An 11,832-nucleotide genomic window follows, 5' to 3' on the forward strand; every position below is an offset into this window, starting at 1 on the left:
GCCGAAAAACTCTCTCGGAGTTTCCAACATTGCCCAACGGATTGATGAAAAAAGAAGACCGGTATAATTATTATATTGTTTATTGAATTGTTTAATGATGAATTTCCTGTTTGAAGCAGATCGGTCGTAATAAAATTCTTAATAATTTATAAGAGTTAAATAATATAAATACAATAGAAAAGAATATAAATAATATTAATCATCTTAAGGGTATTATTTGCGGAATAGAAAAATATTCTAGTGAATAATTTTATCTTGACAAGACATGTAATTATTGGAACAATCTTCTTAATGGGAATAAACTGTTTCTTATTATTTTTGTTGAATTTAATTTTTAAGTCAAAAAGCTTAAATTTATGTATGGGACGAGAAAATCCTATAGAGTTTATATATATATATATATATATATATATCTTTTTATTTATTTTGTTTGAATATTTTATTTAATATTTAATTTTTCTGATTTTCGTCGTAATTTTTTTTTTTCAATTATGCTAACTACAGATATGCTTGGACTACTCTGGCATACATACAGTACATGAACAAAATGACAGGCCTTGACGTCAAACATCAGATAGGTGACTCACAGTCATTCATGAAACTGGATTCGAAATTACTGGTTTCATGTATAGCCTATTTAATTTTAGTGTACTTTACTGTAATACTTTTATTTAGGCCTACTGTGGTAGACGTCATGAAATCGCATAGAGGGCATAGATGTAGAACTCCCATACTTTCATAACCTCACCACTAGAATGAAGTGGTGTTGTCTATACCACCACAGTCTAGTATATACAATCATGAACCTTGAGTTGTGAGGGTGCTAGGAACAATAGACTGTGCCGGTACTATTTCGCATTGTCTGTAATGAGGCGATATTAGCGATCCTAGTGGCTAGCAACTATCTATGGATGCATATTTACTACATATTGAGCTTCGTGACTGTATATACTAGACTGTGATACCACGCTCCAACCTCTTTTACCACCGAGAAAGACACGATACTCAATTTTACAGGAGGTTGGGTGAGCCTCGAAACCGTTCTGGAAATTTCGGTGAAGAGAAAAGTCTCCCTCGCCACATGAAATTGAACCCGAGACCCGAGTCCGTAACCAGTTAACTGAGATCCGGCCACCTTTATTCGTAATACGTAGGTCCAGATTTATTAATAATAATAATTCCAGGGCTTAATGTGAAACTGACGTAACTGCAATCGATATTTTATTCACAACAAAATTCTTAACAGGCAATGCCCTTATTCCATATTATTAACTATACCATTATGTTTTGTAGTTACGAATTGTGTTACATACAGAGTTACGATTTTTGTGACCAAATAGAAGAACGAATTAATATCAATTGGTGTAAAGACCTAAAAATGTCAATTTTTTTATAGTTACGTTAGTTTCACACTAAGCCCTCGAACTGTAATAATTTTCGTGTTACAACAAAGTTATTAAGGGATATGAGCAATTTTCATTAGTTGTAAACTGTCAGGTTTTCAAAAATGTTATTTTTTATGTCACAATCTGTATATTACCTGAGGTAAGTAAGAAACGGTTTCGTCTTCGGTATATCGTTTTTTGCCTTGGCGAATTGTACCACACAAGTCACAGTTTTGTTTCTGTAATTCAAGAAAGGTTGTAACCATGCTTTGGTATGTTTCTAGTAAAATAATTACAATTACAGTACTAAATATATGGAAGAGTTTGCACCTTATTTTGCGTTTATATTTCAAGAATTCACACCTCAGTTTGAAGTGGTGGCATAAATGGAGAACCTCGAATTTCTCTAACATAGCAAACAAGCTCGGCCAAATAAAGTTAATCTACAAAATACAGATTTTGCTTTCCTTTACAAGAAAATATTCAGAACATGATTTTCAGTCACGTGACATCACATGACAACTAAGCAAAGCCTTAAAATGAGGCTTTAAATCCTAACGAGAATTTGCCTCGGGTGAATAAAAAAGGACCCTTATAAAGACATTTCCCTTTCCCCGCTACCACTCGAATGACTTTTCTGTTCCGTGTTGTATTTGGAATTTTCCTTGCTGTGAGTATGGAAAGGGGGGGGGACATAGGGTCTAGCACGTGACATAATATTTTCATGCTGTGCCCCTCCCCCTGAACCACCTGAACCACATCATCTGTGCCAAAGCCCGTTCACGCCTCCTCAAAATATAACTATATCCACACAAAACAAAAGATAATCGCCAAATTAATAATTCCTCGTTAAAGTTGCTAATTAAGCTGAAAAATTAAATTCTAGGAAATACTTCTCCTTACAACGCCTCCCCCACTCAGCACCACGCAAATTGTCTTTTAAACCAAAACACCTTCTCCCCCCACTTCTCGTGAAACAGTAAGCCCCCCCTCTTGCCCCTCTACACTTCAGCGATATTACCGTCCACATACAAGACCTATTAGAGTCATTGAACTAACTGCAGGCAAGGCAACGGCGTTGCCACGTGTGTGCACGGCAATCTGGCAACGCTGAAATAACTGCAACGAAGTTATCGATCTCATGAAAACTACTTCTTCATGGATTACACAGTGCGGGGCGACGTTGCCAAATAAGCGGGACCTCTCCTCCGCCACCCCACTCTCTCCAGCTCGCAACACCAGGCTGGCAGCTGTAAAGCATTGCCTAGCTTCATAATACAGGAATGTGTCTCTGTTGTATTCTTCGAGATGCAAGTGATGACCCGTCGCAGATAATTTATATATTACCGGGAACTCGGTAACGTTAATTTCTCCGAGAAGGAAATGAGGGAACTGGTTTAAATGCCCCCACGATTTTCGTATTCCTTATGACACTGTTGTGAAACTTGGTGTAATTCATTCAAAACGGGAAATTCAAGACAGCAGCGGGTGTGTATATATGCAGGTGAGGCCATTAGGAAAATTGTTGGCAGGTATTCATAAAGAACATGTTATTTTGCAGACTTTCTTCGTATTGTATTCGACATAAAGTAGGGATTTCCATTCACCTCGTCTTCTTCAAAGAGGGAAAAGTATGCCATAGACATTATCGCAAAGAAAGTACACCAATTTTCAATTCAAGAGAGAGAGAGAGAGAGAGAGAGATTTTTTTAAGAGATAGATTCTGAATAATATTACAGAGATAGATTCGGAATAATATTACACTCTCTGGCCAAGATATTTACAATGGATAGATCATATAGAATCCATAAAAGGGTTCAGAAATGCAGTCAGTATGAGAACAGGGGAACCCAAAATAGAAATGTGAGCGACTCTTTTTAGGTTAAGAATTTTACCTACACTGCTATTAATTGTGTAAGTTAGTACATAACTCGTGAACTTCTAGAACTGTTAAGTAGTATATCGAAATGATAGCCGTCCAAATCTTGGATTTAAAATATCGGCATCCTAATCAATTCAAATGAACAAAAAAGAAAATGTAAATTAATGTTAGAAAAATACGTAATGAAATTAAAAAAAAATAATATTCTGCCACAAGATGTGGTAGCTATCGAAACAATAAAAATTTATTCAAAATAAATAATATAGCCTACACTGAATATTATAAATATGAATAGCGATTTAACATTTTTACTTAACATTTTGGGGATTGTATAAGACTAAGTATATGATTATGTCTCGTGACCAGAATATTGTACGAAATGGAACTATAAAAATTGGAGATTTATCTTTCGAAGAGGTAGAAAAATTCAAATATCTTGGAGCAACAGTAACAAATATAAATGACACTCGGGAGTAAATTAAACGCAGAATAAATATGGGAAATGCGTGTTATTATTCGGTTGAGAAGCTTTTGTCATCTAGTCTTCTGTCAAAAAATCTGAAAGATAGAATTTATAAAACAGTTATATTACCGGCTGTTCTGTATGGTTGTGAAACTTGGACTCGCACTTTGAGAGAAGAACAGAGATTAAGGGTGTTTGAGAATAAGGTTCTTAGGAAAATATTTGGGGCTAAGAGGGATGAAGTTACAGGAGAATGGAGAAAGTTACACAACGGAGAGCTTCACGCATTGTATTCTTCACCTGACATAATTAGGAACATAAAATCCAGACGTTTGAGATGGGCAGGACATGTAGCACGTATGGACGAATCCAGAAATGCATATAGAGTGTTAGTTGGGTGGCCGGAGGGAAAAAGACCTTTAGGGAGGCCGAGACGTAGATGGGAAGATAATATTAAAATGGATTTGAGGGAGGTGGGATATGATGATAGAGAATGGATTAATCTTGCTCAGGATAGGGACCAATGGCGGGCTTATGTGAGGTCGGAAATGAACCTCCGGGTTCCTTAAAAGCCAGTAAGTAAGTAAGTAATCTTAGAAAAATACATAATGAATTAAAACAAATAATAATATTCTGCGACAAGATGTAGTAGCTATCAAAACGATAAAAAATTATTGAAAATAAATAATATAGCCTACACTGAATATTATAAAAATTAATAGAGATTTAACATTTTTACGTAACATTCTGGGGATTGTATGTTAAAGAATCATTGCTTGAAGCTTTTAGATATTTAGAAAATAATAATTTTTTCTGATAGTTCAACATTCTTCGCTCCTTTCGTTTGTTTTCCATTATAATACTATGAGAGAGAGGGAGAACACACGTACGCAAGGAGCCGAGACATAGTGTGCAAAAGGCAAACGCCATGTTTTGAATTATGGTATGTGCTACTTAGCTACTATCACGTATAACGCATAAAATCGGCAATTTAACACGCACCAAGATCCATGAAATGTTTCGTCCAAAACTTAAAAATATGATGCCATTTTAAAACCAAATATAAAATATGTTAGATGAAGTTACGCAATTTTCAAGACATCTCACGGTAGAATAGTGGCAATTTAGAGGTTCTGCGACAGTGAATTCCCAAGCAGTTGTTTAAATCATTGTGCCCTTCACAACCCTTTTCTGAAGATTCTGAATTACTCATACATGTTAGTTTTCTATTACTAACACTATTATACTCTTATCATTTTTCCGCGTTCAAAGTCCGTGTCATTATCGGATTGAATTACTAGCGAAGAAAACAAAGATTTATGGACTACTTCTCATCAGAACTGGACATCTTGACCCATTTTTTTATCGATCCTTTATTATCTCAAGAGATCGCCTTGTGCTATAATAACTGCAAGACCAACCAGCCCATTGTTTGTGAATAACGAGTTGGCACAAAAGCCAAGACTTCGAAAGTTAAGGATGATGATGATTATTATGATTATGATGATGTAGAACTTGCCGCTGATGATAATGACAATGATGCTGATGAGTATAAACATCAAGACTACACTTCTTAAATAGAATCATTTCAGAGTTAAGATTCGGTACCACCAGTCTTCACGCAAAGGAATGGACTGGAACGGTCTTGAGGGAATTTAAACTGAAGGTCACTCACAGAAACCAGTTTAAATAGCTTCATTGCATTCCTTCAACGGAAACATAATTGAATTTGTCAGAATATCAATTTTATTTATTTATTAGGTTAAGGGTCTTTGAGAATAAAATGCTTAGGAAAATGGAAAATGAAGAAAGTTACACAACCCAGAACTGCACGCATTGTATTCTTCACCTGACATAATTAGGAACATTAAATCCAGACGTTTGAGATGGGCCTACACTTCTTAAATTGGATCGTTTTTGGAGTTAAGATCCGGTACCACCATGTCTTCACGCAAAGGAATGGACTGGAACGGTCTTGAGGGAATTTAAACTGAAGGTCACTCACAGAAACCTGTTTAAATAGCTTCATTGCATTCCTTCAACGGAAACGTAATTGAATTTGTCAGAATATCAATTTTATTTATTTATTAGGTTAAGGGTGTTTGAGAATAAGATGCTTAGGAAAATGGAAAATGGAGAAAGTTACACAACCCAGAACTGCACGCATTGTATTCTTCACCTGACATAATTAGGAATATTAAATCCAGACGTTTGAGATGGGCAGGGCATGTAGCACGTACGGGCGAATCCAGAAATGGATATAGTGTTAGTTGGAAGGCCAGAGGGAAAAAGACCTTTGGGGTGGCCGAGACGTAGATGGGAAGATAATATTAAAATGGATTTGAGGGAGGTGGGATTTCTTTGTAGAGACTGGATTAATCTTGCTCAGGATAGGGATCGATGACGAGCTTATATGAGGGCAGCAATGAACCTCCAGGTTCCTTAAAAGCCATAAGTAAATTACTTATTTATTTATTTATTTATTTATTTATTTATTTATTTATTTTAATATGTAAGAAAATCATAAATGATAATATTTCAGTTAAACTATTTAAATATTTATTTTATTGAGCTTTTAAATTTATTATCAATGTCTGTAATTATTGTTTGTATGAGAAATGTTTTCAATTGAAAGAAGTAAGCATATTAAATAATTTCCAACAGAAATAATTTCCTTGCCATAAACTACGAATTTTGAGGATAGCCTTTCGCAAGCAATGAAATAGCATCCCTGCGTGAAGATGAAAAGTTTCTACTTCGATCCCCTAGGAGATATATTTAGTAACTGAGTAGTTCTTCGTAATTTATTCGATGTTTTACTGCTTAGTACACTGATGGCTAATGTAATATTTTAAAACGTTTTTCAATGAATTTTCGCAAAGAAAAAGTAAAATAAGTAAAAAGAGAAATAGTTTCTAACGTCAATTTAAGTATTTTTAGATAGGCCTACTATAGAACCACCAATTTCGATCATGTATTGCCATTGATCTTGTAGGTTATATACAAATTTATTTTCATGTATTACATGAGGAACAAAATAGGTTTTTTACCTAAAATCCGAGATCTGGTCGTTAGGGTAATACAGTACAGTACTCGACCCGAATGGTCGCTTACTCTTGTTGGTCCGTTATGCCTAGTGCAAGAAGGCCTCTCAGCCTGGTGTTTGTCTGTGCTGGTTAATCCTAACAGCTGTTAACAACGCTTATATGTCTGTCAGTGTATACTATCGCTTATTCATGTATTGTTATACGTTGAAAAGAGCAAAGTTTATGTTACGTTTGCATTTTAAGCTACGGAATGCAGTTATTCCATCATCATGTTTTAATTTTCAGATCGTGCTTCTCTAATATTCAGCGCCTGTAATGACTGTGATAGCCTAACGACACATATTCCAGAGGTAGTTGATAAAGCAAGAAACAAACAATGTACAAAGTCACCGAGAAGTATTCACAACGTAATTTCAACTGGGCAATAGACAGTGACGTAAGCAGATGGGGGTGGAGAAGAGAACTCACCCGACAGGAGCCTCCCCATTTTTTCAAGAAACATTTTCTAATTTAAATTGAATTTAAAACATGAAGGAACAATCCATCATTGGCTTTGCCAGTACGACGACACTGAAAGAAACATATTGTTTGGCTGTTTTTACAGACGATAACCAATATTTGGAATAAAAAATTCTTTATTTTTTCGCTGACAGTTGTTTTAAATAAGCTGGTGTCCTTCAATGAATTTGTGAACCTATCGTTCTCAACACAATAACTAAAAATGTTAAATCATATATTTAGGGTTGGCTCTGTTATTCACTCTGCACCAGCGGGGAATGGATTTTGCTTCAGACCTATAACAACTTTTGGTAAGTCTAAATTGATTTTAAATTTCGTAGTATTAATTAAACAATACAGCAATAAGTAACATGCAGCGTATCTAAAAGACAGCCATAATATTTATTATTAATAATAATAATAATAATAATAATAATAATAATAATAATAATAATAATAATAATAATCCGTGGCGCTACAGCCCGTAAAGGGCCTAGACCGACCAGCCGGCTGCTAGCCTCACGCCCACATGCCGAAGCAGAGGTGGACGATCATCCAACCAGAATGGAGGTATCGTGTTGTTAGCACGATGATCCTCCCAGCCGTTACAGCTGGCTTTCGCAACCGGATTTCGCTACCTATCGTAGCTCCCCAAGCTGGATGGGCACCGGTCCCAAAAACTGGCCGAAATTTCATGAGAAAATTTCTTCCCCCATGAGGTCTCGAACCAGCGCGCATTCCGTAACGCGAGTCCTAGGCAGTATGCCTTAGACCACTACGCCACGGCGCGGCCAATAAAATTATTATTATTTATAATTATGGGCAAATTTGCCGAGTGATGTTCCCAAAATTTGCCCCTTCTATCTTGAATTCCTGATTACGCCAATGGTAACAGAGAACTCGATTTTAATTCAAATAATGATTAACAATTTATGCGTATTGCAGGTATAAGGAATATTGTGTTACTTCCTTCATAATGTAGCCTATATCAACTGATACACATGTTTTAAATATCGGTACTTCTATTTTAAGGAAATGGAAATTAGTCTTATAGAATGATGTGTGGCCACCGGCGTAGCTCAAAGGGTAAGAACTGGTATCCTAATAAGTAATAACTGACTACGCTTGGGCTTAAATTCGAATCCCGCTTGGGGTGATTACCTCGTTAGATTTCTGCCGAGGTTTTCCCCTACTGTAATGCGAATGTTAGGTAATTCGTGGCTAGCCCTCAGTCTCATCTCTCCATAATATCATTTCGCTATCATCATTTCCACCAACTACGTAATTGTATTTTCAAACGGCTGTTAGCCTGCTATGTAGGCCTGCTAAACACCGGAGGTTTTTCTAGTTGTATACACAAAGCTGTATAGGCCTAGCAGATTGTGTTGGTGACAATATTCTAGAATAGAAATCAAGAATGGTTACCGGAGTAATCTCGGAATAATGAGGGAGATTCATGATCCGAGCTGCTCTCAGGTGTTTTCTAATCCCGCTTGCGCCTATTATCTGGCTGGATTTTTCGCAACGTAAAGTGAATGTCAGGTAATCTCATGGCAAATCCTTGAACTCATCTCACCAAACTACCATCTCTGCGCCAAAGTAGCATCTCGCTATGACCAATTCCACCATCGCAAGATAACCGTATATTAGATACAGCGTCGTTAAATAAATAATCTATAGCGCCTCAGTCCATAAAGAGCCCAGACCCACCAGCCGGCTGCTGACCTCATGTTCATATGCCGAAGCAGAGGTGAACGATCATGCAATCAGAATGGCGTTATCGTGTGGTTGGAGTGATGATCTCCCCAACCGTTATAGCTGGCTTTCGCTACCTATCGTACTGTAGCTCCCCAAGTGTATCATGATGCTGGGTGGGCACCGGTTCCATAAACTGGCCGAAATTTCATGAGAAAATAGCGTCTTTAAATAACCGATATAGAATCAAGTTAATAAAACTCTTTTCTCTATCTCATATGAGTCATATAATATGTCTTAATGATACGTACAAGAACTACGCTTATCTTTATAGTAAGTTTAATTCATTACAATTCTGATTTTGATTTTTCACACGGACGTGTCTTTTTACAAGACAGAATCGTCGAAAACGCATAGACAACTATTCATGCGTGGATAAATTTAAGATCAATGCAGTTTCACGAATGCCAAGCATGATGCAGCACTTTTAAAATTAAGTCGGACAGTTGCGGTCGTGACCTATTTACGAAACTGTCCAATACGTGAATTTATTTCCCAATATTGAAAAAACAGTGGAGGGCTAACAAATGGAATAACAGAATATGGGATTCCGGGAAAAACCTGAGGCAAGTTGTTTCTGTACACGTCCACATGAATCGAGTGCTGGTCCGAGAAAAGAGGACAGACTTTCTCAGATTTCCCACACGTACCAACATCATGGAAAGCTCTGCACTTCGGAGTCACATCTCTTTATCTCAAATTGTACGTACAAAGCTTATAAAAACTGTCTCCTCTTGTAGACATGTATCATTACTTACACGACTTATTGAATTTAACAACTTCAGTCTGATATTTTTCTCGTTTGTAATACTTATCAGCCACCGCCATAGCTCAGGCTGTAGCGCGTTTGTCTATCTACTGATTCGATGCCGCGTTCGGGCGTGGATTAGAGTTTCGTTTGGAGTTATTTACCTCGTTTGATTTTTTCCAAGGTTTTTCAAACTGTAAGATGAATGTGAAGTAATCCCATGGCGAATCGTTGACTTTGTCTCGCCAAATATTATGTCGTTATCTGCAATTCCAGCAACGGCATAATTATAATCTCGCAGCTGATACAACGTCGTTCAATAACACATTTAAAAGGTATGTCTCATATTAGACTAATATTATTCCTATGAAAGGTACTACACTAAAATATTTATGAAAAATACCTGCAAAGTTTGTCATTCTTACCTTATCAGCAATGACAAAATCTGGAAAAATATCAGAGTTTCGTCATTCCTATTCGTACAGCCGACTGACAAACTTGACTAGCATTACATTCAAATTCTGAGTTGAATCCCGGCTGGTAACGAAATTTGTTCTTTGCCAAAACTTCCAGAGCGGCCCCAAGATTCACTCAGCCTCCTTTCCTGGAGCGTGGTGCCTACCACACCACTTCATTCTAGTGCTGAGGTCAAGAAAGCATGGTGCTTTACCTCCATGCCCCCATATGCTTTCATGGGATAGGCCTATATAGGAGATACCTTTACCTTTATCTTACAATTAAAGCGAGTACTTAGGGATATAATAATATATCAAGCAGATTAGCTTCTATGTCAAACATTTCTTGTAAAAATACGTTTTAAAATTTATTGTAAAATAACTAGGCCTATAACTGTAAATAAGCACAGTTGAAATCGTAACCTTCAGAATACCATCTGAAGAAAGTATATCAGTTGTTTCGAGATTTCAACGAAAATCTAAAGTCATTTGGACCCCTATGACATTTTCCTATTTTCGCGGTGGTATAATTGTATTTGTGATAGTATCTTGCAAGTCATAGACCCATTTATTAATAATTGAACAGCTCCACCAATTTTATGATTGACTTACACCAAATCTAAATATTCTCGAATCAACTCGCAAAGTTTGGCTTATAGCAACCGTGGTTCGATTCTCAGTTTGGATGGAGATTTTCCCCTTGTCTAGTGCCATGATCCTGCATCGTGGTGATCACACGTTCAAGTAGGCTCACCATGTGAGAGCGTCAAGCGTTGGTTTAAAGAAACGCCAAAACATCTGGATGATCTTTTAGAGCCTCTGGCGTCAACAGCATTTCTGATGTGTTGTTCCTCTTCGTGACCCACAATATGAGGAAATCTCATGGGTTTGTATAATTTATGGAGAACAAACGGGATTTTCTGCGGCCCCTCAATTTCCGCTTCTTTGTTATGACTGTCACCTGTTTCGCAAACTTCAGTGAATGGCGTCATAATGTGCAATTTCATGTTGCTACGTTATTTCAGTGGCAATGCACTTTATATTACTGTAATCAAATATTTGACTTATTATAATAAAGCAATTATAGATTTCAATTCATAGATTTCAAAAAGGCATATGACTCGGTTAAGAGGGAAGTATTATATATTCTTATTGAATTTGGTATTCCCAAGAAACTAGTTCAATTATTAAAATGTGTCTCAGTGAAACATACAGCAGAGTCCGTATAGGTCAGTTTCTATCTGATGCTTTTCCAATTCACTGCGGTCTAAAGCAGGGAGATGCACTATCACCTTTACTTTTTAACTTCGCTTTAGAATATGCCATTAGGAAAGTTCAGGATAACAGGCAGGGTTTGGAATTGAACGGGTTACATCAGCTTCTTGTCTATGCGGATGACGTGAATATGTTAGGAGAAAATCCACAAACGATTAGGGAAAACACGGAAATTTTACTTGAAGCAAGTAAAGCGATCGGTTTGGAAGTAAATCCCGAAAAGACTAAGTATATGATTATGTCTCGTGACCAGAATATTGTACGAAATGGAAATATAAAAATTGGAGATTTATTCTTCGAAGGGGTGGAAAAATTCAAATATCT

The 11,832-nt window shown here is 36.7% G+C and overlaps 1 long non-coding RNA gene across 1 annotated transcript; it reads left to right on the top strand.

The window, feature by feature from the left end:
- Positions 1-2,757: 2,757 nt before the first annotated feature.
- On the top strand, positions 2,758-7,424 carry LOC138702196 (uncharacterized). Its single transcript, XR_011332797.1, has 2 exons — positions 2,758-2,889; positions 7,063-7,424. It is a non-coding gene; the product is annotated as an uncharacterized lncRNA (long non-coding RNA).
- Positions 7,425-11,832: the final 4,408 nt, after the last annotated feature.

This window comes from Periplaneta americana, chromosome 6 (assembly GCF_040183065.1).
Source record: "Periplaneta americana isolate PAMFEO1 chromosome 6, P.americana_PAMFEO1_priV1, whole genome shotgun sequence".
Taxonomy (NCBI): domain Eukaryota; kingdom Metazoa; phylum Arthropoda; class Insecta; order Blattodea; family Blattidae; genus Periplaneta; species Periplaneta americana.